The following is a 23,923-nucleotide window of genomic DNA, read 5'->3' as shown; positions in this document are numbered from 1 at the left end:
ACATGCCTAGTACCTCCTAGTGTTTATGCCCTCATATAATCCACTCCCCTTCAGTATGGTTTGGACCTAGGAACTTGCTTCTAACAAATAGAACACAGCACAAGTGTCAGGATGTGACTTCAGAGTTCAGGTTTGAAAGAGACTCTGGTTTGCCATTTGCTCACCTCTCTTCCCCTCTCCTTTGTTTGTTCTGATGAAATAAGCTACAATGTTAGAAGCTGCCAAATGGATGGGGTGCCTGGGTGGCTCAGTCAGTTGGGTGTCCGACTTCGGCTCAGGTCATGATCCCACAGCCGGTGAGTTCGAGCCCCATGTTGGGCTCTGTGCTGACAGCTCAGAGCCTGGAGCCTGCTTCGGATTCTGTGTCTCCCTCTCTCTCTGCTCCTCCCCCACTTGTGCTTGTCTCTCTCTCAAAAGTAAATAAACATTAAAAAAAAAAAAAAAAAAGAAGAAGCTGCCAAATGGAGAAGTCTGGGTGGAAAGGAACTGAAGGAGGCTCTGGCCAAGAACCAGAGAAGAACTGAAGCCCTGTGTCTAACAATTCAAAAGGAACTAGATCCTACCACATGACAGGGATGAGTTTGGAACAGTGTCCCTCATCCTAGACCCAGCTAAAGTAACCAATTCGCCCCAGTTTTCCAAGGACTTTCCCACTGTTAGCAGTTCCATATCCCAGGAAACTGCTCAGTCTTGAGGAATCCTGAACTGGTTGCCCTAAATCTAGCCCTAGATGGCATCTTGAATGCAGCCTCCTGAGAGACGCTGAGCCAGAGGACCAAGCAAAGCCACACCCAGATTCCCAACCTAGGAATCATAAGATGCTAAATGTTTCTTGTTTTAAGCTGCTAAACTTTAAGGTAATTTGTTATGCAGCAACTGATAACCAACACATACCTCATTACCCAAAAGATTAAAAGTCCAAGTGAAAGATCAGGTCAGCTATAGAAAAATAAAAGGCGGTGCATTTTCTCTGTGCTTCAGCATGTGGTGTGAGTTAGCCACCTCTCTATCAGTGTACTGCACTTCTGAACAATTGATTCAAAGAGCAGCTTCCAGAAAGAATGAAGAATTAGGTGTGCCCCTATCTTCAAGAAATTTAAAAGCCTATCAAGAAATCCAGACATAATCACCTGACAGAGATCAAAAATTGCTATCACAAACTTAATATCCCTTCTGGGGAATCTATATAGAGAGAGACTAAATGAATTTTCCAAGTCATGCAATGAATCTGTCCTATAGGTAGGAGCAGAACCAGGATTTCTCCCTATCTCAGGAAACACATATATCATCAAGCCAATAGAGATAGAGTGTGAACTCCAATTTTCTGCTGTCACAGGAAAGTTGGCTTCCTGTGGCCAATCTACTATGCCGAGATCAGCTCCATCCCATTCAGATTGGCACTTACATGCCAGTTCCTGCTTATGAGGTTACAATATAGTACATCAAGATCCTGAATACTTTCAGTGAGAAGTCTTCATATATCACAGGCAGTAAATGAAGGATTGATTTCAGGAATGGAAAAATAGGCCATAAGGGCCAATACAAATGCTCTAGTCTTTGTTGAGATAAAAATAACAATAGCCATAAATATTTGTGCAGTGTTTTACAGCTGAGGAAGACTTGCAGACACTTCCATCCCAAGATCCTTATCAACTCAAAGGTAGTTAAAGCTAAAAGAATTATTATTCTCATTTAATAAGTGAGAAAAGTTGACGAATTAAGTGATTTTTCCAATGTCACAGACTGGAATTCAAAGCCAGACATCTCCCACTGGCAAGCGCTTCTCTCTTTCTTCCCCATCAGCTGAGAGAAAGTGGAAATATTCGTGAAATATCCAGTTGCCTACTTGCACTGGGAAATGATCTAGAAAGCACTATGGAGGCAGAGAGGATCTATAATAAAGTATATTTATGGGAACAGCAGAACTATTATGCATCATTGTAGGATTTTTTTTCCCCTCAAGTCCCAGACCCCTGAAGCACTGCTCTAGCAATAGCAGCTGTTTAGATCCAGGTGTAGAATAAGTTTTTGTTTGCAATATCTTAAGAATAAAAAATCTAGAATTACTGAAAATAAATTATGTCAAACATTTGAAAAACACATGGCAAAAGTACATTTTGGTGAGTGCCTTGAAGGATGGGAAAGTTCAATTCAACTCAATGTACAATGTTGGGTCTACCTCCACTAATCCGTGCAATGGTATTCCAGATCTGTACTGCCTCATATGGTAGCCAATAGCCACATATAGCTAATTAACATTCAATAAATTAAAAATCCAATTCAAGTCACACTAGCCATATTTCAAGGCACTCAGTAACCACATGAGGCTAGTGGCTAGACATAGAACCTTTCCGTTATCACCAAAAGTTCTCCTGAACAGTGCTATTAGATTCCTGAGAAGATATAACCAAGTGCCTCCCACAGCAGTTCACAATCGAGAGATAAAACACTCTACTTCACAATATAGGAGGATAATTCTGGCCAGGCTCCCGGACAATGCTGTATGAAAGGTAATACAGAACTTTTGGAATCATTCCAAATAGGTGCAAGCTAATTAGATGTTTTTCTCATCCCTTAAAGATGTTATGACATATATTAATATGCCATGCCTTCCATTTCCTTCATTACCAATATTCCATAGGTATGGCCACACTGGAATAGTCTCTATCGTAAGAGTGTATTTCCTGTGCACGGCCATCCTGGAGAATGCACTGATCACCACAGTGGCCACAGAGTGAGTGGCCCTTTAATCCCTGTGGAAGGGCGGCCAGATTCACAGAGCTCAACTGCTGACCCAGGCACTGGTTGGGCGTGCCTGAGAAGAGACCAGAGGAGGTGAAGGAGCAAGTGGTAACAGGACCTAAGGAACCAGTGATCTGAAGAGCTATGTGTCATAGCAAGAGCTCTCAGGACCCACCCTTCCTAATTCAAGGCCCCAGCCCTGAGCAGGTTTGTTTGGCCTCAGCAAGATGTTGACAGAGCAGCCTGCCACATGGCTCAGATCCCCAGCCACTCCACCACCTCAGATGTCCCTGACCCAGTTGTCCTTCAGATGCAAGCTTCTCCTCACCTCTCAAGCGTCTCCGGTGAACTGGACAGAAGTTGTCCTGGTATCCAGCAAGGATCATATAGGGGAGAGCCTTGGAAATCATCTGTCCCATACTCTGAATTTTATAAAGAAAGTTGGGGCATGGAGGAGAAGGGAGATACACAAGGTCAACAGAAGAAGAGCATCAGTGTTGACCTCAATGAAATAGAGTTAATATTCACTTACACACACATGAGGGGACATGGCAGCTATCTAACCGGCACAAGAAATAGTTATCAATGTGGGCTCCTGTGCTGTCCGGGCTCCTATTTTCCCATATCACCCTACAGTAAGTGACACCAGCACTTAACCATTTTCCTCTGGGCAGATTTATTCCTTCTATGTGGCCTGGGTTTTAATCAGGGACCAATTACAAATCAATAAGCAACTAGTTGACGCTTGGTCATTCTTTGTGGAAACACACCAACAGAAGCCTCCAGTAAGTACAGATCTCCACAAGACCAATTCAGTTTGGGAAATAAAAATCAAAGCCTGTTGCCCCAAATATTATAATTGGTAAAAATTGATGCTATGATAAAACCTAATTTTTCCAGGTCATCCTGTCATTATTTTATCCTCTAGGGTCTTAAAATATTTCCAAATTTCAGGCCTACAAACTTCAGATGTAAATAGCTAACCCATAATGATCTATCAATGCCTTAATAAGGATCAGGATATAGCTACCCAGATTAAGAATGGGATATCCGATAAACCCTACTGATTCGGCTCCCTGGGGGTAGAAAGAACCTTGGAAATTTAGGGCCCAAGACTAAAACTCAACCTACAATGAAATTGTGTATAGGGCCAACCTCATATCTAATTATGGGGGCGGGGGGGGGGAAGGCTTTTAATAGATCACTGGCTCTTTAAGTTACAGCCTAGAAAACTCAGCCACTGAACTAGGTTATGGATCTGTGGGTACAGCACAGTGAAACATTTAATCACGGAACAGAAAGCTTTCTGGAACAAATAAGCCAAATGAATGCCTAGGAGTGGAAATGTTAACTAGCGACGTAAGTTCAGAGTACAGCTGTGTCCAAATGAGCCGGGCTTCTGGCCCAGCGAGCAAAGTCTGTGAAAGATAGAAGAATTATACTGCTTTTCCTAAATGCCAGCAATGGATTTTTGCCTGGTTAATTCAGATTTTCTGGGAGGAGATAGGAGGAATTAAGAAAGCAAACAGAATGGTTTTAAAACAAATATTTCCCAGGTTATTGTGCTGAGATAGAGTTGTGGTTTTTATTTTTTCTTTGGGCAGAGGAACAAGTAGCCATCCTTCAGGAGAAACGCCTCAGATGTATTTCAATGACCTTACAGTCTGGGTATGACGGCACTAAAACTACACCGAGTTTACTAGTTAATATCTAATGAATCACATTTTATTTGTGTGTTTTGGGACAATTCATAAGCTCTTGCAGTTCATTTGGGCCCCAAGACATCCCTGAACAGACCACAACTCCAGTGTCTGCATCAGCCATTCTGCAATCATTCCGGAGAAGACTTCCAAGAACCATTGTCAGGCATTACTTTTTGCCCAACTATTCGTCACAATTATCCAGCAATAGGAAACTTTTTGCCAAACTAATTATCACAATTCTCCAGCAAGATGATAAAGACCTCAAAGTATCCATCATTACTTACACAGACTTTGGGTAGAAGATAAATCAATTTCAACAGGCTTTGATTAAAACTGTTCCTAATAATAACCATCACATATGAAGACATTTGTCAAACACAAAATGTTTCAAATATATTTTTCTTCTACATGCCATAACATAGGTACAGTTCTTTTCTCCACTTTATATTTGAGGTTTACGCAGTTTGTAAAACTTGCTTAGAGTTATTATACACCTGGTATGGCAGAACCATGGCCTCCAGGAGAGACATTGGAATGCTTCTGCTGAAAACATTAAGTTACAATGAAGTAGCATTCAGTTGAATTGAGCAGGAAAAAAATTTACCAAGTCAAATAATTAGCAAACAGTACTCACTATATAAAATAAAATGCCGAACAGTGAAAAAGAGATCCTAAAATCCTTTTGAGAGACAGCAAAAAAACAAGACCCAGACTGGACAGCACAGGGAAGGCTTGCTGTAGAAGGTCCAAAGTGAGCTGGCCTTTGGAGTGGCTGGGGTGCTTCAGAGACAGGAGCAAAGGCGAGGCTAGCGGAAGGAAGGGATTGCACAAGTGGATGAAGAGGCCAGCCTGAGCAGACAGTGCAGGAAGGAAATCATTGTCTACTTCTTGGTTTATTCCCCCAACTTTCAAGCTGTCCCCAAACTCAAGAAACCTGTAGATCAATCCGTGTAATGCACAAGGGAAGACCTGATAGGGAATTGGGCCACAATCTTCATTACAACATCTCCAGCACTTCCCATGAATACTACGCAGAATACCATAAATACCTGGGCTACTCAGTCCTCAATACAACCTTCATCTAGCACGGACAGACACAGCATTAAATATCAGGAAGATAAGGGTGAATAAGCAGAACTCCCCCTGGGAGTTCACGTTAAAACCACATGAGTGCACAACTATTTGTGGAATTTGGGGACCTGGAGGGGAATATGATAATAGACAAAGTAAGTGTTAAAGGGATGAAGGAAGGAGTAGTCCATCTCTCAAGGCAGAAAAAACTTCTGAACAGGAACATTTGCTCTGGGTCTTGAAAGAGGAGTGAACAACAATAGCCGGAGAAAGAGAGGAAGTTAGTTGTAGGCAGAAGAAACAGCAGGAGAAAACATCTCTAAACATGGAAGGATGGTACCTATGCCAGCAGAAGGAAGAAGATAGCCCAAAAGAGCTTGAGCCAAGAAGAGTCAAGGTATGTGAGTTGAGGAAGAAGAGTCCGCTGCAGCAATTGGGAGGTCATGGAGTAGGAAAGAAAATAAGGAATTTGAACATAATTGAGGTACCATGGAAAAGCTTGGATATCCTAATGAAGTTATCTGATGTCTGGGTTTAGGCGAAGATCAGCAAAGAATGGATGTGTGGGAGGATGAACTAAAAGGCTCCTTAGCTGTTCAAGGAGAGGGAAGATATAATGATCAAAGCCTGTGGCTAAGAGAGCAATGGACAAGGGTCCATGAGGCACGTCAGAGGTAGATCAGCTGGGCTCATAACTACAATAATGACAATTTCTTTTTTTTTTTTTAATTTTTTTTTTTAACGTTTATTTATTTTTTTGGGACAGAGAGAGACAGAGCATGAACGGGGGAGGGTCAGAGAGAGAGGGAGACACAGAATCAGAAACAGGCTCCAGGCTCTGAGCCATCAGCCCAGAGCCCGACGCGGGGCTCGAACTCACGGACCGCGAGATCGTGACCTGGCTGAAGTCAGCCGCTTAACCGACTGCGCCACCCAGGCGCCCCAATAATGACAATTTCTAATGTTAGTGACTTGGTGTATGGTGGGGACTGTAGGATGGGATATCAAGACCAAAAGCCATGAGGAATAAGTGATACTTGAACTAGAAAAACTGTGATCATTCTGAACACATGCTAGAAAGAGCCTCAAAACTGGGTAATGTGGTTTTCTAGAATGACTGTGTAGTCTGCCATGGCAGGTGGCTCAGTGGAGTAACAGGGACAGAGGACCTCCAGGTCATAGTTCTCAAGTGTCTGAACCTTGTTCACATATCTGACAGTTGTTCAATGACTTTGTGAAAGGACTTAGAGACCTTAGTTTAGGTCCCAGCAAGTCAGGTGTTGTTTATAACTGACACCTTTGTTAATATTTCTTTTTAATAAACCAATTCTAGTCCTTGGGTTACCTGCTGGAAGTGGTTTTAAGCTAATCAGAGTCATTATTTTCCCCAAGAGCATTCAACTGTGCACACCTGATTTGTTTGAAATGTTGAAAATAAGTAAATAAAAAAATTGAGCAAAGGAGTCAGAAAAAAAGAGTGTTCCTCAGTCATTTAATACAGCTCTCTCCTTCCATACATCCTTCTCCTTTCTTATGCGGTCACTTCCAAAAGTTATCTGCCACACTACAGGTCTCTGTTCTTTTCATTTCTTTACCAACATTTGGATGCAAACAAAACGTTCATACAGTAGTATTGGATCTCCTTCCCTTTGGAAGATAGCACAGTGGCACCATAGGTTTTTAAATTTTTTTTTTTAATGTTTTCTTCCTTTCAGACCCAAGGTTCCCAGGGGAAGGCTGAGTGTCCTGGCAATTAAGTTGGACACACAGGCTGTTCCTGAAGGCCTCCACAGCAGGGGGGGGCCCTGAAAGCAGCAGGGGAGCTCTGCTCCACCAACCCATGTTTGTTTATTTTGTCCCAGTATGTGGACTGGCCCAAGGCAAACCACCATAAAAGAATGAAGTGTCATTAGAATCATGTTTGAGTTTGTACATTCCTTGGTGTCGGCTAAAGCCACAGGAACTTTGGCAGTATTTTAAAGTTACACCCATTCCCCATTGCAATGCAGGTCTGTGAAATAATGCCTTAGCTGTGCCAAAACCCACAGTGATTATCAACAGTGTAAGTAATCAAGTAAAAGCACTTTTCCACAGCCCACTGACCAGATTGTCAAGAGAGCAAAAAAAGTAGTAGCAAAAATTGATGGCCGTGTGCAAAAGATAATTTCTATCCGAATTATATTATCCTAAAGCAATGGTGATACAAAATGTGGGCCTGGCAGCATTGCAGTAAACATTTTAAGTTTAAGTTAGGAATTTCTGAGTCTAGAAAAGTTCTTTCTCATCATGGTGAAGGGGCCACTGCGGACGCAGCGCTATTCCGATCTGAGAAAGGAGAGGGAATCAACAAGCTCACTAAAAAGCATAATCACCACCAGGTCAAAATAATGGGTAGGAATTTAAATTACAGATAGCGGCTTCCCATTGACTAGTTAATACAAGCATGGTTGTTTTAATCTATTAAGCGACTTGAATATTTTCAGTATTCCATTATAATGTGATATGGCCGTTGATTCATTGTTTTAAAACCCTTCATTTCCATGAGGGAAAGAAGGCTTCAGATTGGAGAAACCAGGCCAAACAGAGCAACGAAACTAGAATTCCCCACTGTCACAGATAACCCCTATGCCACTTCTTCGGTAATTGCTAGCACCAGTATTCTGTAACTCAGGCTGGCAAGATGTTCAGCCCTATGACCCTGGAAAATCTTATTTAAATTGAGTTTTTCACTATTCAGCTCTTAATGTCTCAACCAGGAAGATGTCTGATGAAAAGCATCAGGCCTTACTGGAAACTAATGTAAACATAATAAACTTGAGCCTTCGGCCTCCTGCCAAGCTTAGTAGGTCTGACTCAGTGGCTCAAAACCTGGTTGTATGATAGCATAACCTGGGGACGTGGGTGTGGGGGACAGCTTTTAAAAATACTGAGGTCTGAACAGCCTCCTCCAGGGACCATTTAATAAAAAATCCGGTGAAGATGGCCCAGGCATCAGTCTGTTTTGAACCCCTTCCCCCCACCCTGGGTGATTCTAAAGGAGCAACTTGGTTTGATAATCACAGTTTCATGTTCTGGCAAGCCTGTGGAGAGAGAAGTGTGTGTGTGTGTGTGTGTGTGTGTGTGTGTGTGTGTGTGTGCTCCTAGAAATACTTGCAACTTAAGAGCCAGTTACATGTCCATTGGAGACACCTGGAGACACCATCAGGGATTCTGATGGTCTGTGAATAGATGGCCACTTCCAGGTGACTCCAGTGTGTGGCCACATCGGAGGACCACTGCGCTACATCTGTGAAACTGACGAGGACTGAGCCTGAGAGGTCCATTAGGAGTATTAACAAAGATAGGACTCTGTAGCCAATAGATGTCCCAACTAAAAATAAAAAAAATAATAAAAAAAAAAAAACAGGAATTCCTCCTTCTATTGTCAGAACTGTCAGGTGCTGATGTCTGGATTGTGCAGAAATAAGCATATAACTGGGTGCCTATTTTGAGTAATAAGATAGAGTTGTTTCCATAGAAACGACTAATAATGACTAATTAGATAAGTGATTTCCAAAATCATATGGATAACTAATGTAATAAGCTTCCAGCTTCTTATTCAGTGGCATATTTTTTTTCCTTCTCTTAATGTTCTGTCAAGGTTTGACCTCAAGAAATGCCAGATTTAGAGGCACCTGGCTAGCTCAGTTGGTAGAGCATGTGACTCTTGATCTGAGTCATGAGGTCAAGCTCCACATTGGACATAGGGCCCACTTAAAAAAAGAAAAGAAATGCCAGGCTTTTAAACCTTGTAACGCCTCAGGAAGAGTTACTACTGAGTGAAGACAAAACTAGCATGCAACAACAGAATTGAGTTTGAGTCAAACAGACTCAACCCCATGGTCTGGCACTTATTAAATAGCCAATCTCAGGAGTATGGCTGAACCTTCCCACCCTGGTCTTCTCACCAGTAAAATTGAAGTGATATTGTCCACCCCACAGCATTACTGTAAGGATTGGGGATAGTTTCTCTATTAAAATGCAGTGCACATAAATATAGCTATTAGAAAAATCATAGAACAATGATTTAAATCATCACCAAAGTTGGGGAGCTGTTCAGGGTTAACATGATACTAAAGTCAAATCTCCCCCGACAAGATGAATATACATAAAGATCAAATGACTCCTCCTCCTTTCCATCTCATCAGAATATGGAATCTTGTGATAATTGGATCAGACCACCCTATTGTTCCAGCACCTTTTGGGGATTTGGGGGAACAATGACCTAGATATTTGGTGATTACCCCTGGTGTCTTTGCCCTTCCTGGCCACACTGGTTTCCTTCAGTTTTGCTCAGGGGGAGGATGACTGATGCATTCTTGACGTTACTTCATTCCTCCATTTCTGCCTCAATACAACTACCAAATATCACAAACAAGCTTCGAAAACTTAATAGAAATAAAGGATGCTACCATCCATCTAACTTACTCAGCTTACCAAAGAAGCCCAGGTTATGTGCTCAGAATCCTCTGTCCCCCTCCCTCCTTGACAGAGTCACAGTATCCTGGGGGTGGAAAAAGCGCAAAGTTCATTGCTCTGACCCCCTTATTTTATACCTAGATGTATCACAGTAACTACCATGGTATAAAGATTTTAATGGACTATGTGCTTTTGCACATTCCGGGCACAATGGAGTAGCCCCATGAGGAAGGTATTGTCATAGAAGAGTAAATAGAGGCCCAGGAAAGAGGAGAATAAAGACCTGTTCATTCCTAGCTCAGCATTCTATCTGTATAGGAGGCAAGTTTTCTGCTTTCCAGGTTTTTCTCAGGCTGTAGATAGCACCAGCATAGTGAAAGTGTCATCCATTTATAGCACAGAGGTGAAGGGATATTAATTTTTCCCCGAGAGACTTTCTAGCAGATCAATGTTTTATGGGCAAGTGTGTGACTGACAGCATTCAGAGGTCTAACTAGGGCCCACACCATAAAGCAAAATAAAGTAGTCCTAGGAGGGTCCCCATCTCCTCAACAGAGACACTACAAGTTCTGTTACACTGTTATTCTGTGAGCTGCTCCTAAAAGAGCCAAAGCCACTGTTCTTGACTCTAAAAGCCTGACATGCTTGATCCAAAGACTGGACAGTCCCGTGCAGAACATGTCAGACACCCCAACTCCTCATGGAAGATGAGAAGGGGAGGTAGCATCCCTTTGATCCACCATTTGCCTTGGGATGAGTACATTAGCAGAACCAGTTAGGACCAGTGAAATTCGACCAAGGGCAGGAAGAGAAGACCACCAGTGAATAGCAACTGGTCGGTAGCCTAGCAGCACATTGGTCCGGTCTAAAGAAAGCGGCATAATGTAGTTTCCCCAAAATGTGATACACATCCTCTGGTGTTCCAAGTATTTTAAAAAATGTTTTTAATGTTTATTTTTGAGAGACAGAGCATGAGCAGGAGAGGTACAGAGAGAGAGGGAGACACAGAATCGGAAGCAGGCTCCAGGCTCCAGGCTCCTAGCTGTCAGCACAGAGCCCAATGCAAGGCTCGAACTCTCAAACAGTGAGATCATGACCTGAGCTGAAGTCAGACACTTAACCCACTGAGCTACCCAGGCTCCCCCCAAGTATTTTTAAAGGTACAGGAACCAAACATTTTTAAAACTTACGTGCCTTTTTAAATGGATCCATTTGAAAACAATACAACCAGCCATTAAATCCATTTCATCTCTCACTACTACTTAGGATGAGGCTAAGTTTAATTGGAAAAAACAAGCTGACAATGAAACATATTGAACAAGTTATGGATGGGACACGGTTTTGGTAAAAGCGACACGGACACTAAAATGACAGAAGTTTGGGAAGCGTCAGTGTGCTGATTATAAGCATGATAAACCTTGGGAGTTACAAGGACTTGAGCTTGAATCCTGGATTGCTTTCTTGTAATGGGTGGGATTTAGGTTCGTTTCATCTATGAGAGGAGGATAAGGACACTGACCTCGAGAGTAGTAAAGATTCAATTAAAATTTTACTTACAGTATTTCAGCTGTAGGTAGAGAGCCTGACATGTCTGCCCAGCACCCATCATTACAACTACCAGATGGATTCAACGGATTGAATAAAACCAGTCCTATCTAGCAAACTTCCCTGATGCCATTTAAGATGATCTTCTTCAGGGGCGCCTGGGTGGCGCAGTCGGTTAAGCGTCCGACTTCAGCCAGGTCACGATCTCGCGGTCCGTGAGTTCGAGCCCCGCGTCGGGCTCTGGGCTGGTGGCTCGGAGCCTGGAGCCTGTTTCCGATTCTGTGTCTCCCTCTCTCTCTGCCCCTCCCCCGTTCATGCTCTGTCTCTCTCTGTCCCAAAAATAAATAAAAACGTTGAGAAAAAAAAAAAATTTTTTAAATAATAAAAAAAAAAGATGATCTTCTTCAATGTTTGAGAGAGCACACTCACGCTCACACACTCATGGGTTGGAGAGAGAGGGGGGAGACAGAGACAGAGAATCCTGACACGAGGCTCAATTCTCACAAACCATGAGACTATGACCTGACCCAAAATTAAGAGTCAGATGTTTAACCAACTGAACCATCCAGGTGCCCCCTATCCCCCACAGCCATGCCATTTAGAGAAGTTTCACAATTAGACTCCAGACTAGGGGGTCAGTGATGCCTGTAGTAGGCCTGTTCTCCGATCTCCACTCCAGGATGGTCATGACCCCCCTGGGTAGTACCACCTGCTCACAGCTACCCTAGAGTTCATCAGCTGGCAGGACGCAGAACTCTTTGAGGGCTTAACTGTCACACAGAGGTGCTAATGCTCTCCAGGTATGAGTACGAACACTCTGCCAAGTCGTCTTCTTGAACCGCATGGAGGTCTAATAGCACATTTGTGTTCCGAGCACAAAGCCCACAGCTCTGTCCCGTCGCTGGGCCAGAACAGGGCCAGACTGCAACCTGACCACAGTGAGCAACAGGGGAGGTCTCAAGAATGGCCGCCACAGGCTGTCTTGCCTTGCCTTTCGAAGCCTGCAAGCCTGTGAGAATTTCTTTAAGAACCTTGTGTCAGCAGATGGCTAAGATGAATTGAAGCAGCCACTGCCTCCCCAAGAGAAAGTTCTGGACAGGCAGGGGCAAGCCCAGATTGTCACCTGCCTGTGAGGTCCGGCAGCAAGGCTGGGATCTCGGAGAAGCAAGAAAGAGCAACTGCTCTCCCTGGCAGACTCAGGGCCTGTGCTTTATCAGCCTTCTTTTATCATCATCATCACCACGTGTGCTCACTGTAGAAGATTTAGAAGACACAAAATATATAAAAAGCAAAGTTTGCCAAATGCCACAACTCAGTAAAAACTGTTAACATTTTGAAGGGTTTTTTTTTTTTTTCAGATGTTTTTTATAGTGGTCATTGTGCTATTTATACCCTGAACATCATCTCAGTATTTCCCCATATCATTAAGTTTTCACATCTTTTTTCATATTGCCTAAATCATTGGATCATATAGATATACTGTGTACTTAACCCATCCCCTATTATTGGGTATTATATTTTCATTTTTCTAACAACTCTGTAATATACAGATTTGTGCATCCATTTTTGTCCACATTTCAGATTACTTCTTCAGGATGTTTCTATTTCCATGTGATTCCAGAAGTAGAATTAAGGGGTTAAACATTGTAAATGTTTTGAGGTTCTTGATATACACTGTTCAACTGCTTCCTGGAAAGAGAGCACTTTATAATCCTAAAACGGGCACAGGATCTTGCCATCTCACCAAATTCTTGCCAATGGATTTATCCTAATTCTTTGCTAATTTAGCAGACAAAAAGGAAATGATGGCTTGTTTTCCTCTGCATTTCTCTATTGCTTTCAATTTTCTATATGCCCTTAGCCATTGTTTTGCCTCTTTTGTGAACACTCTGGTCATGTGCTTTGACCTTTTATCTTTTGATTGGGGGCGGGGGCGGGGTGGCACTAAGATCTATAATTAAAACTATTCTTGGGGCACCTGGGTGGCTCAGTCGGTTGGGCGTCCGACTTCAGCTTAGGTCATGATCTCACAGTCCGTGAGTTCAAGCCCCACATGGGGCTCTGTGCTGACAGCTCAGAGCCTGGAGCTTGCTTCGGATTCTGTGTCTCCCTCTCTCTCTCTGCCCCTCCCCTGCTCATGCATTCTCTCTCTCTCTCTCTCTAAGCTCTCGCTCTCTCTCTCTCTCTCTCCCTCTCTCTCTAAGCTCTCGCTCTCTCTCTCTCTCTCTCTCCCTCTCTAAGCTCTCGCTCTCTCTCTCTCTCTCCCTCTCCCTCTAAGCTCTCGCTCTCTCTCTCTCCCTCTCCAAGCTCTCGCTCTCTCTCTCCCTCTCCCTCTCTAAGCTCTCGCTCTCTCTCTCTCCCTCTCCCTCTCTAAGCTCTCGCTCTCTCTCTCCCTCTCCCTCTCTAAGCTCTCGCTCTCTCTCTCCCTCTCCCTCTCTAAGCTCTCGCTCTCTCTCTCCCTCTCCCTCTAAGCTCTCGCTCTCTCTCTCCCTCTCCCTCTAAGTTCTCGCTCTCTCTCTCCCTCTCCCTCTAAGCTCTCGCTCTCTCTCCCTCTAAGCTCTCGCTCTCTCTCCCTCTCCCTCTAAGCTCTCGCTCTCTCTCCCTCTCCCTCTAAGCTCTCGCTCTCTCCCCCTCTCCCTCTAAGCTCTCGCTCTCTCTCTCTCCCTCTCCAAGCTCTCGCTCTCTCTCTCCCTCTCCCTCTCTAAGCTCTCGCTCTCTCTCTCTCCCTCTAAGCACTCTCTCTCTCTCTCCCTCTAAGCACTCTCTCTCTCTCTCCCTCTAAGCACTCTCTCTCTCTCCCTCTAAGCACTCTCTCTCTCTCTCCCTCTAAGCACTCTCTCTCTCTCTCCCTCTAATCACTCTCTCTCTCTCTCCCTCTAAGCACTCTCTCTCTCTCTCCCTCTAAGCACTCTCTCTCTCTCTCCCTCTAAGCACTCTCTCTCTCTCTCCCTCTAAGCACTCTCTCTCTCTCTCCCTCTAAGCACTCTCTCTCTCTCTCCCTCTAAGCACTCTCTCTCTCTCTCCAAGCACTCTCTCTCTCTCTCCCTCTAAGCACTCTCTCTCTCTCTCCCTCTAAGCACTCTCTCTCTCCCTCTAAGCACTCTCTCTCTCTCTCTCCAAGAACTCTCTCTCTCTCTCCCCCTCTAAGCACTCTCTCTCTCTCTCCCTCTAAGCACTCTCTCTCTCTCTCCCTCTAAGCACTCTCTCTCTCTCTCCCTCTAAGCACTCTCTCTCTCTCTCCCTCTAAGCACTCTCTCTCTCTCTCCAAGCACTCTCTGTCTCTCTCCAAGCACTCTCTGTCTCTCTCCAAGCACTCTCTGTCTCTCTCCAAGCACTCTCTGTCTCTCTCCCTCTAAGCACTCTCTGTCTCTCTCCCTCTAAGCACTCTCTCTCTCTCTCCAAGCAATCTCTCTCTCCAAGCACTCTCTCTCTCCAAGCACTCTCTCCCCCTCTAAGCACTCTCTCTCTCTCTCTCTCTCTCCCTCCCTCTAAGCTCTTGATTACAGAGGCATCAAGCATGGAGCCTGCCTAGGATTCTCTCCCCCCCCCCACTCTGCCCCTCTCCCTGTCTCTCTGTCTCTGTCTCTCTCTCTCTCTCAAATAAAAACTTAAAAAAAAAAAAAAGGTATTCTCACTTCACTTCTATTCAGGTTCATTCTAATTTTTTCCCCACTGAAAGAATAGTACATTATATTACCTTGTGTCAGGGTAAAAAATGGTTCATCTGTCATTTTATTCCTGTGTAATTGGAATATAAAAAACTTTTCTTTATGGAATGCCACCTGACACTTCAGCTTGTTTAGGAAAATATATAATAGGTTAAGCTTATTTTAAATGGCTTTGTGGTTATTACTGTTTTGAAATGTCTTACTTCATGAGTTTTCATTTGATAGACTAGATCTAGTTTGGGTTTGAAGTCCAAGATGGTGGGATTTGGGGGAAATATTAAAATAAAAACCAAAAACTTGATCAATTGATTTACTTGCAGACATTATGCTTCTGCATTAATTTCCAAAAAACTCCACCCAAGATGAACTAAGACTAGGTTATCAGTAAATGAGGTTTACAGAAAATAAGAACAATAACCACAGTGCTCATAAAAGAAACCTCTCCATACAGATGGCCCAGATCATATCTCTCTTCCAGAAAGCCTTTTCAGGATTCCCAATGCAGGATTCCACTGTCCCTCCCCAGTACACCCACAACTTATTGTTGAGACAATAAGTCACTGTCATCTGACATCAGCCATTCAAGTCCACCTCCATCAGGGTGATTGATTTCTAGAGGATGGGTACAATGTTTTGATTATCTGTGTGTCCATTTGGAATTCCAATATAGTGCTTTCAGTATAGATGTTCACTCAGTAAACAGAGATTGAATTCAACTGAACTTTAAAATTTTGAAAAGACCATGTGGGATAGGGGAACTCATGTAGGCTTTTGAATCAGACTAAGTCAACTTGGACTCTGCCTCTAAAATTTAACAGTGACGTTAAGCAAGTTAACAGCCTCCTGTGCTGCTTTGTCATTTAATATGAGAATAACAATGCCTACCATGATAGGTCCTCTACTAGGCTGAACCTAAAACCCAATTTCAACCCATTTCACCCTTGCCTTCCTCAACTGTAGAGATTAGAAACCTAAATCTTCAATTTCCCAGCCTCTTTCCAGCTGGAAAGATCACAGGCCACTTCTTACCAATGAGACAAGAACAGAAACAGCCCAGAAGTTTCTGGGAAAGCTACGTGTTCTAAATACACCAGCTCACACACACTATATAAAGGGAGATGTCAACATGATGCCTACAGATACAGCACCTACTTTGCAACCATGAGGTTAAAACATGAAGACAATTGTCAAAGGCTAAGGAAGATGGAATAAGAAGTTACATAGAGTCTGGAGTCTCTAGTGGTAATATGGAGGGAGACAATTCAAAAACTGCCTACCTCTGGACTTTATGAGAAGAAATTGTCCAAATTAGTTTATGCTACTGTTAGTGAGGTGTTCTATTATTTACCCCTAAATGCATTCCTATGTGACTATCCTATGGATTACTGTAAATAAATCATTTATGTCAAGTGTTTAACAAAGGACCCAATACACTGTAAGCATTCAATAATTGTTCACTTTTAACAGCTCTATAGAATGGGACATGTTGGTGGATGGGAAGGAGTTCTGGAGCATTGGGTGAGTGAGAATTTGAAACAAGTCACTGAAGGAGAAAGCAGGGAACAGAACAAGAAGGAATTGGAGGCCATGTTAGAGACAGGTATCCTGAGGGCAACGAACATGAGAAGGAGATTGGAGAGAAGGAGATTGGATGGTGCTTGATGGGCTCCTGGAGATCAAACCCTCTTGGCCCTCAATCCCCCACCTTACTCCTACCCCACAGGATCAGACATTCTTCAGAATTTGTGCCGGATTCGGATGCTTTGTAAGAACACAAGAAGTTTCATGTCAATTATTAACAGTTCACCTTCTATTAATAGGCCACTCTTACTTTGATATACCAATGTCTGACACTGTGGTCTTGTGCTCCAGTGACCAGGTAAACCCACTGCCCCTGAGGCTAGTTCCCCAACATAGCCCCTAGGTGCTGAAGATCTGTCTCCTGTTTCTCCTGAGTACCTGCCTTGAGCACCCTCAGTAATCACTAACTCCAGGCTTCATAGCCAAGGTCCCAAAAGGTTATGGGTCTTTCTAATACACATAGGTCTGACTGGTCTTCTTCCCCTTCCAGGCCTACTTTGAGTTTACATGTCCCTAGAATAGCATTACCTAGATGGACAACATAGAACGTTAATTCCTCAAGATGTTAATAACTCAAAACAATATTATGGTTGAGTCAAAAAAACAAATAGTTGAAGAGGTTTCTATGCTATAACCTATCAGAGCTCATAGAATAGTATAGTATTGTACATATACATATATACACATGCTATAGTGTTTAGTAGCATTTCCACACTTAACCTGCAAATCTTAGTCCATACCTCAAGCGCTAGTGAATTATGGGGCATACTTTGGGAAATCGTCTTAGAAATACATATTTCTGACTTCCTCCCATAGTCAGACACCCACTCTCCCTGTCAATAAATGGTCTTTACTTTTATTCTCTCCCCTGAGCCTCAAACCTACATTCTAGCCCCATTGGCCTTTTGCCATTCTGTAATCAAGGCAGGCTTCCCCAACCTCCAGGGCTTGACACAAATTATATCCCCTTCCCAGAAAGTTCTTCTGCCTCTTCCCCACCAAGGAAAGTTATTCTCATTTCAAGACCTAACCTGAATAGCATGTCTATGGTAAAAATTTTCCCCTATTGTTCAGGGCCAATTACTCCTACCTCTATGCTCCAAAAGGACTTCGCAATTGCTTCTGTTGTGGTATTTGTTACGTTGATTACAGTTCTGAGCTCACCTTTGCTTCTCTCCAAGCAAACTATTCTTCAAACTACTGTTTGTCCATTTATCTGTCCCAAGTAATCAAGTTTTGAGTAAATGTATGTTTTATGAATTAATGAAAGAATGAAGGAATGACTATCTTGAAGTCCACAGGACTCACCTCTACATAACACCCTTGATAAACATAAATAAGTGTCAAATGGAGATCTATTGTAGCCACAAAAGGTCAATCCCAAGGAACAATATCAGGATGCCAAGTAAACTCTTATAGCCCCCAATTACAGTTTTGCTTAACATGGAAAAAAATTAAATTTTATATCTAATGGCTAAAAAAATGGAACTAATTCCAGTCCTAATATAAAACTAACATGAACAGTCTGTCAGTATTTCATGTATCATGTGAGTAGTAGGGGTTACCTTGCTTGTGGTCATTCCCTGCAAGCTGGCCTCCCAGAAGAGGAGCAGGCCGCTCACATGTAGTCATAGAAACCAGCCTTTGCTGAGCACTTAAGGCAATCAATTCTAGTCAACCACATGGCTTGGACCCCAGCCTCACCAGCTGCACCAGGGAGGGTTGAAGGCTTCCCCAACCATGAATACGCCTTAAGCTCACTATGTCAAACCAACCACAACCTCCAGGCTTGGACCTTAGCCCCTAATTCTGCCAATGGAAGAACTAATGCTTCCCCAGTGAAAACCACTTGGCTGGCAGGATAAGGATGGACTTAAAGTCCTGCCAGGTCATTTTGCTACCAAATCTCTACCCTTGAATATGCCAGAGGAGGAGCCAGTGCTGCCTATTCATGTAGCTAAAAAGCCCCACAGTCCCAGAACCTGGTTCCCCTCCCAGAGACAGATTCTCATCCCTGCTAGATTCAAGTATGCTGTCCTGGAATGCCATGAACAATGGGGGGCCAAACACCTGCTACAGCATCTGGCAGCATACTGTCTGGCCACTCGCCCTTGTTTGCCCACCGAATATAACCATTTACTGCACACTTAGTGTGGAAGAAAATTGAGTCTGCACTGTTGGTTGGCCCCTCCTCTCTTCTTTGGTGAGAAAAGTGCCAGGAACAGAGGAATTGGTAGTCTCCCCTGCACCACACACACACACACACACACACACACACACACACACAGAAGAACTATAGCTGCTTCAGGAGCAATGCCACCCTAGCAGCCACTGCCACCTGATGTGTTGGGAACCTCACTTACCTTCTCCACCTCACATTCAACTTACTCATGCTAGTTTTAACCAACGTCTACAATCACCGGGGTGTGCATACCACAACAGAGCAAAGCTGGACCAGATCATCCCTGAGAAGCTAACAAACCCAGAAAATATCTGGATATATAACAGGGAAGAAGTTCAATCATTAGAGAGGGCAGACTGAACTTCTAAGACTTTCTGCTCTTAGTGACTAATAGAGGGATTGAGCTTTTTCACTCTGGTTACTAATCGGTACTTCAGACTGAATTTGGACACTCTGGGGCAGGAGGGAAGGACACTGTTGAGGGAATGAGAGTAACAATATAAGCTTTCATTTACTCAGCACCTATTATGTTCTAGTTACAGTACCTAACATTGCTAAATGTTATTTCATTTAATTCCAAAATAGCACTAAGATATTTCTCTCCCATTCTATGAATGAGGAAACTGCAGCTTAGGAAAGTTCTAAGTTAAAAAAGCAATGAGTCAAAAACTGATTAAAGCACACTGATCTGCATCCGAACATCCTTGATTCTAAAATTGTAGCTGCTAGTATGAAAATGGTCATGGGTCAACTTATTATGGAATAGGAGCTTTGGGGAAGTGGGCAAGCCACAAAATACAAATAACAAATAGCCACGTCAAAACCTAACCTTAATCATTTTCCATTGACTTTTCACATTGGATATTGCTGTCCATCGTTTCTATGCATTAGGTTTACATGAGTCTGTGAACCAAACTGCCTACTTAATGGTCCTCATTTTTTTTTTCCTAGTTGTAATCCTATCCTCCCTGTTGATGAAAATGGATGATACACATCTAAATATGAACAGCAGAAAATTACAGGGCAACAGCAAAAGCAACCAGAAGATCTAAGAAATGGGAAGAACCGGTCTTCATAAACATAATTAGAAATAAAACTTCTGCTTTGAGATAGTGGGTCTCTGTTGTTACTGGGTTATGGACTCATGTTAAAATAATACATTTACAACTCAGATCCAGTCTGTGTAGTATCCTCTACACCTTCCTTCACACAACCTTCGAGACATGATTCAATTGTCTCCCAGATTTCCAGGTTGGATAATGTTACCTCCTCTCCATTTCTTTAGCTCCCCATGCATAATTGTGCCACTGCCATGACCACCAAGGTTTCTGACCCTTCCTCTAAACTGGGAGTTCTTGAGGCCGGGCCTAGCCCTTCATCATATCTTTATTCCCTAGCATGTGTGTAACACACAAGGATACCCAGCAAAAGCTGGACTACCCAAATTGAATGTTTTCATCTTTATAAATGCTCAGATACATGATATTTAAAGCTGGGGTTTAAGGTTTCAATCTATAGAAAACTATACATCCACAGATAGTAATATCCAGCCATAAACACCATTAGGGCCCAACCCCAAATTTTATAAATTAAGGCCATTCATATTGAACCCATTATACCTCAAATTTCAACCCAAGACACAGTTAATTCTGTGGCCCATCTGTATGTCAAACAAAAATTCTTAAGTTCTAGAAACCTCTGAAGTGATTTCAATGGTTGGTGATATTCAGCACATATTGAGCAGTAGACATGTAGATTTCCCTTAATTTTAAATGACCCTAAGTAATTCTAACTTCACCATCTCCTAACTGGTCTCCTTTTTTCCCCAATTTCTCCTGAAATGTGTGTTTTTAAGATCTAAGGCTTCTCCTACAAGCTGTAGGACCTTGAGCTATCATTTAACATCACTGACCTTCAGTTTTCTCTGCTTGACCACCTTTAAACACTGCCTTCGTGGTTTCATATGAGACGACACAAAACTCTAACGCTTGCAGAGACAGAGGTCAGCAGGACTTACACTGGGACCATCCAGGCAATAGCAATCAACTTTGGAGATTCCAAATACAACTCGTGTAGATCAGAAAATATTTTGTGTCTGAATAACAAATTAAATCCTCATGGGATGGTTGAAAATATTGTGTCAAATGTTAACCCATCATCAAAGAACCAATTTACAACGAGAAAAAAAGTAGTCAAGTTGTAAATATAAGAAAGATGGCTGTTGTAAATCTTATCTTCAGTGGAATATACATAACTAAACATGTAAAGCGGAAGGGAGACAGAGCACAAGGAAATCAAAAAGGAAAGGATCTGTTCATTAACAATTCCTGGCACTTAATGTGGAGGTAAAAAAGAGCATATGCCTCCCTCTCAAAGCCTTGGGGAGGGAGGGACTATGCTAGGATCCTTTCTGATACCTTGTTTTGCTGAATCAGTACCAGTTACTTCTGAGAAGGTCCCAAAAGAATTTCTTTCACATTAGTTCCGTATATTTCCCCAAAGATACAGAAGAATGTCAAAACACCAGCAATTATTCTAAGGCCTGAAAGTCTCAAATGACAGATCTTGCTGCCACATCCATTCTCCTGAAACATGAATTTTATCACGTCAATCCCTGCTCAAGGACTTACAGCATCTCCCTCCTGCTCTCAGATCAGTTAGTGCTATTGAGCATCTCATTTAGGGCACAGCCCTCCGCTACCTACAAGACTAACTGAATAATTAACTTTTTATTCATTTAAAAAAAGTGTTTAGTGAGCAGCTAAGTGGTAGAAGCCATGCGGGGCATTGGAAGGAATAAGCAGGTGAATGAGGCATGGTTCCTGTGCCAGAGAAGCACAAAGTTTCCTGCAACTTGCAAATGGGTAACCATAACCACAACACACCGTGGTAACTTAACACTAAAGATCCATGTGCAGAATTCTGGGCAGCCTAAGAGACGTACACACATCAGTTGGGCCTTCAGGGGTGAGTAGGCATTGATCAGAAGATAAGCAGGGAAAGGGTATTCCAGGCCGAGGGGACAGCCTGTATCAGGCTGACCTAAGTAAAACACAGAAAACAATGAGAAAAACAGACTATTACCTTATACTATTTGGTACTTCATTAAGTGTTAGAGATTTTTAGCAGAGCAAAGATCAAGAAGGTTGGACTGGGGAGAGTCAGTCTTTGCTTCTGTTATTCCAGCGCTCTCCCCAGGTAGCATGGAGGACGGAAAACATGCAAATTTCAGAGAAGCATCTGGGTCAGAATCATAGCTCCACTAAAAAGGGTGTTGCAGCCAAATTAACAGTGAAATTCACAGCCTTTCCTCAACCTGCCCATTGAACAGATTCTAGCTTGACTTCCCTGCCCAGAAGTCCAGGAAAAGTCTTACTCTTCAAGACCATTTATTGTGGGTTTTGAAATGTGGAGTCAGGATTGGGGCAGGGGAGTTAAAGCCTAGAGGCGCACCAACTAGGTCACAGTGCTGAGATGAACAAGGCTCAGAACCAGTGCAGGAGATGATCACAGAAAGGTATAGGGAGCCTCACCGTGACATTCTAGAAACCCAAGGAAAGAAATTCAATTCTGAAACTATTTTTCTTGTACATTAGTATATTGTTTTCTTTTGATTTTTTAAACCAAAACATTGTACAGGACTGGGCTCTGTGGGTTATGGCTTTACAAGAATCATATTAAAGAAGGGCTTAATTTAACCTCTTCACTTTCCTTATCCACAAAATGTGAACATGCATATCTGTGAGATGTGATGAAGATGAAAAGATTAATGTAAAATTATGGTAATTAAAGAAGATACTTTCTTTTCCATTCTTATTCATGCCCTTTCATCCAATTCATATATTTTAATCACATGCTGCTGATATACCCTGTTAAAGCTGTTTACGCAATCCCTACCCATCTTAAATGTTTATCATGTTTAAATCTGCCCAACATTCCTGTTCCGTTTTCCCCAGCCTTGAAATATAATGGACATATTGTAGAAGCTTAAGGTGTACACGCATATAATTCTCACTACAATAAGATTAACGCATCCTTCACCTTGCATGATTGCTGTTTTTTTTTTTTTTAATTTTTTTTTTTTCAACGTTCATTTATTTTTGGGACAGAGAGAGACAGAGCATGAACGGGGGAGGGGCAGAGAGAGAGGGAGACACAGAATCAGAAACAGGCTCCAGGCTCTGAGCCATCAGCCCAGAGCCTGACGCGGGGCTCGAACTCACGGACCGCGAGATCATGACCTGGCTGAAGTCGGACGCTTAACCGACTGCGCCACCCAGGCGCCCCAGATTGCTGTTTTTTATTGTTATGGTGAGAACATTTAAAACCTACTCTTTTTAAATTTCAAGTATATAATACAGTATTGTTAACTGTAGTCACCATGCTGTACATCCATGGTGCTTAGATGCTTAGAACATACTCCTCTTATAACTGAAAGTTTGTAACCTTGGACCAGGGTCTCCACATTTCTCCCTCCCACCAGCCCCTGATAACCCCCATTCTACTGTTTCTGGGAGTTGAGGTTTATTTTTTTTTTTTTTTAATTTTTTTTTCAACGTTTTATTTATTTTTGGGACAGAGACAGAGCATGAACGGGGGAGGGGCAGAGAGAGAGGGAGACACAGAATCGGAAACAGGCTCCAGGCTCCGAGCCATCAGCCCAGAGCCTGACGCGGGGCTCAAACTCACGGAGCGTGAGATCGTGACCTGGCTGAAGTCGGACACTTAACCGACTGCGCCACCCAGGCGCCCCATGGGAGTTGAGGTTTAGATTCCACACAAGTGAACCTTTTTGCTCTTCTTAGGACAATAGCGCCAACCCTCTGCCTACGGGTGTGGTCAATCATGAGGCCTCCTCTTGGCCCAATGCTGTTGTACATGCGGGCCCAGCACCCCAGCCAGGCTAATCAGAGTGCTGCTTAGGATTTTTTCAAACTGGAGACGGGAAAGAGGTTTTTCCCCTCTGAACTTAA

The 23,923-nt window shown here is 42.9% G+C and overlaps 2 long non-coding RNA genes across 4 annotated transcripts in view; one reads left to right on the top strand and one right to left on the bottom strand.

Moving 5' to 3' along the window:
- The window catches only part of LOC147577309 (uncharacterized), a 34,338-nt gene extending 14,280 nt beyond the window's left edge, over positions 1 to 20,058 (top strand). The window contains exon 2 of the long non-coding RNA XR_015255798.1: positions 19,902 to 20,058. This is a non-coding gene — a long non-coding RNA (uncharacterized LOC147577309). The remainder of the gene's footprint in view (positions 1 to 19,901) is intronic.
- LOC147577308 (uncharacterized) overlaps positions 1 to 23,923 on the bottom strand; it is a 433,319-nt gene that overhangs the window by 211,833 nt on the left and 197,563 nt on the right. The window lies entirely within an intron of this gene.

This window comes from Puma concolor, chromosome C2, assembly GCF_028749965.1.
Source record: "Puma concolor isolate L17-30 chromosome C2, mPumCon1.1.hap2, whole genome shotgun sequence".
Classification (NCBI taxonomy): domain Eukaryota; kingdom Metazoa; phylum Chordata; class Mammalia; order Carnivora; family Felidae; genus Puma; species Puma concolor.
The sequence above is the reverse complement of the archived record's forward strand: the minus strand, read 5'-3'. Positions and strand labels throughout refer to the sequence as shown.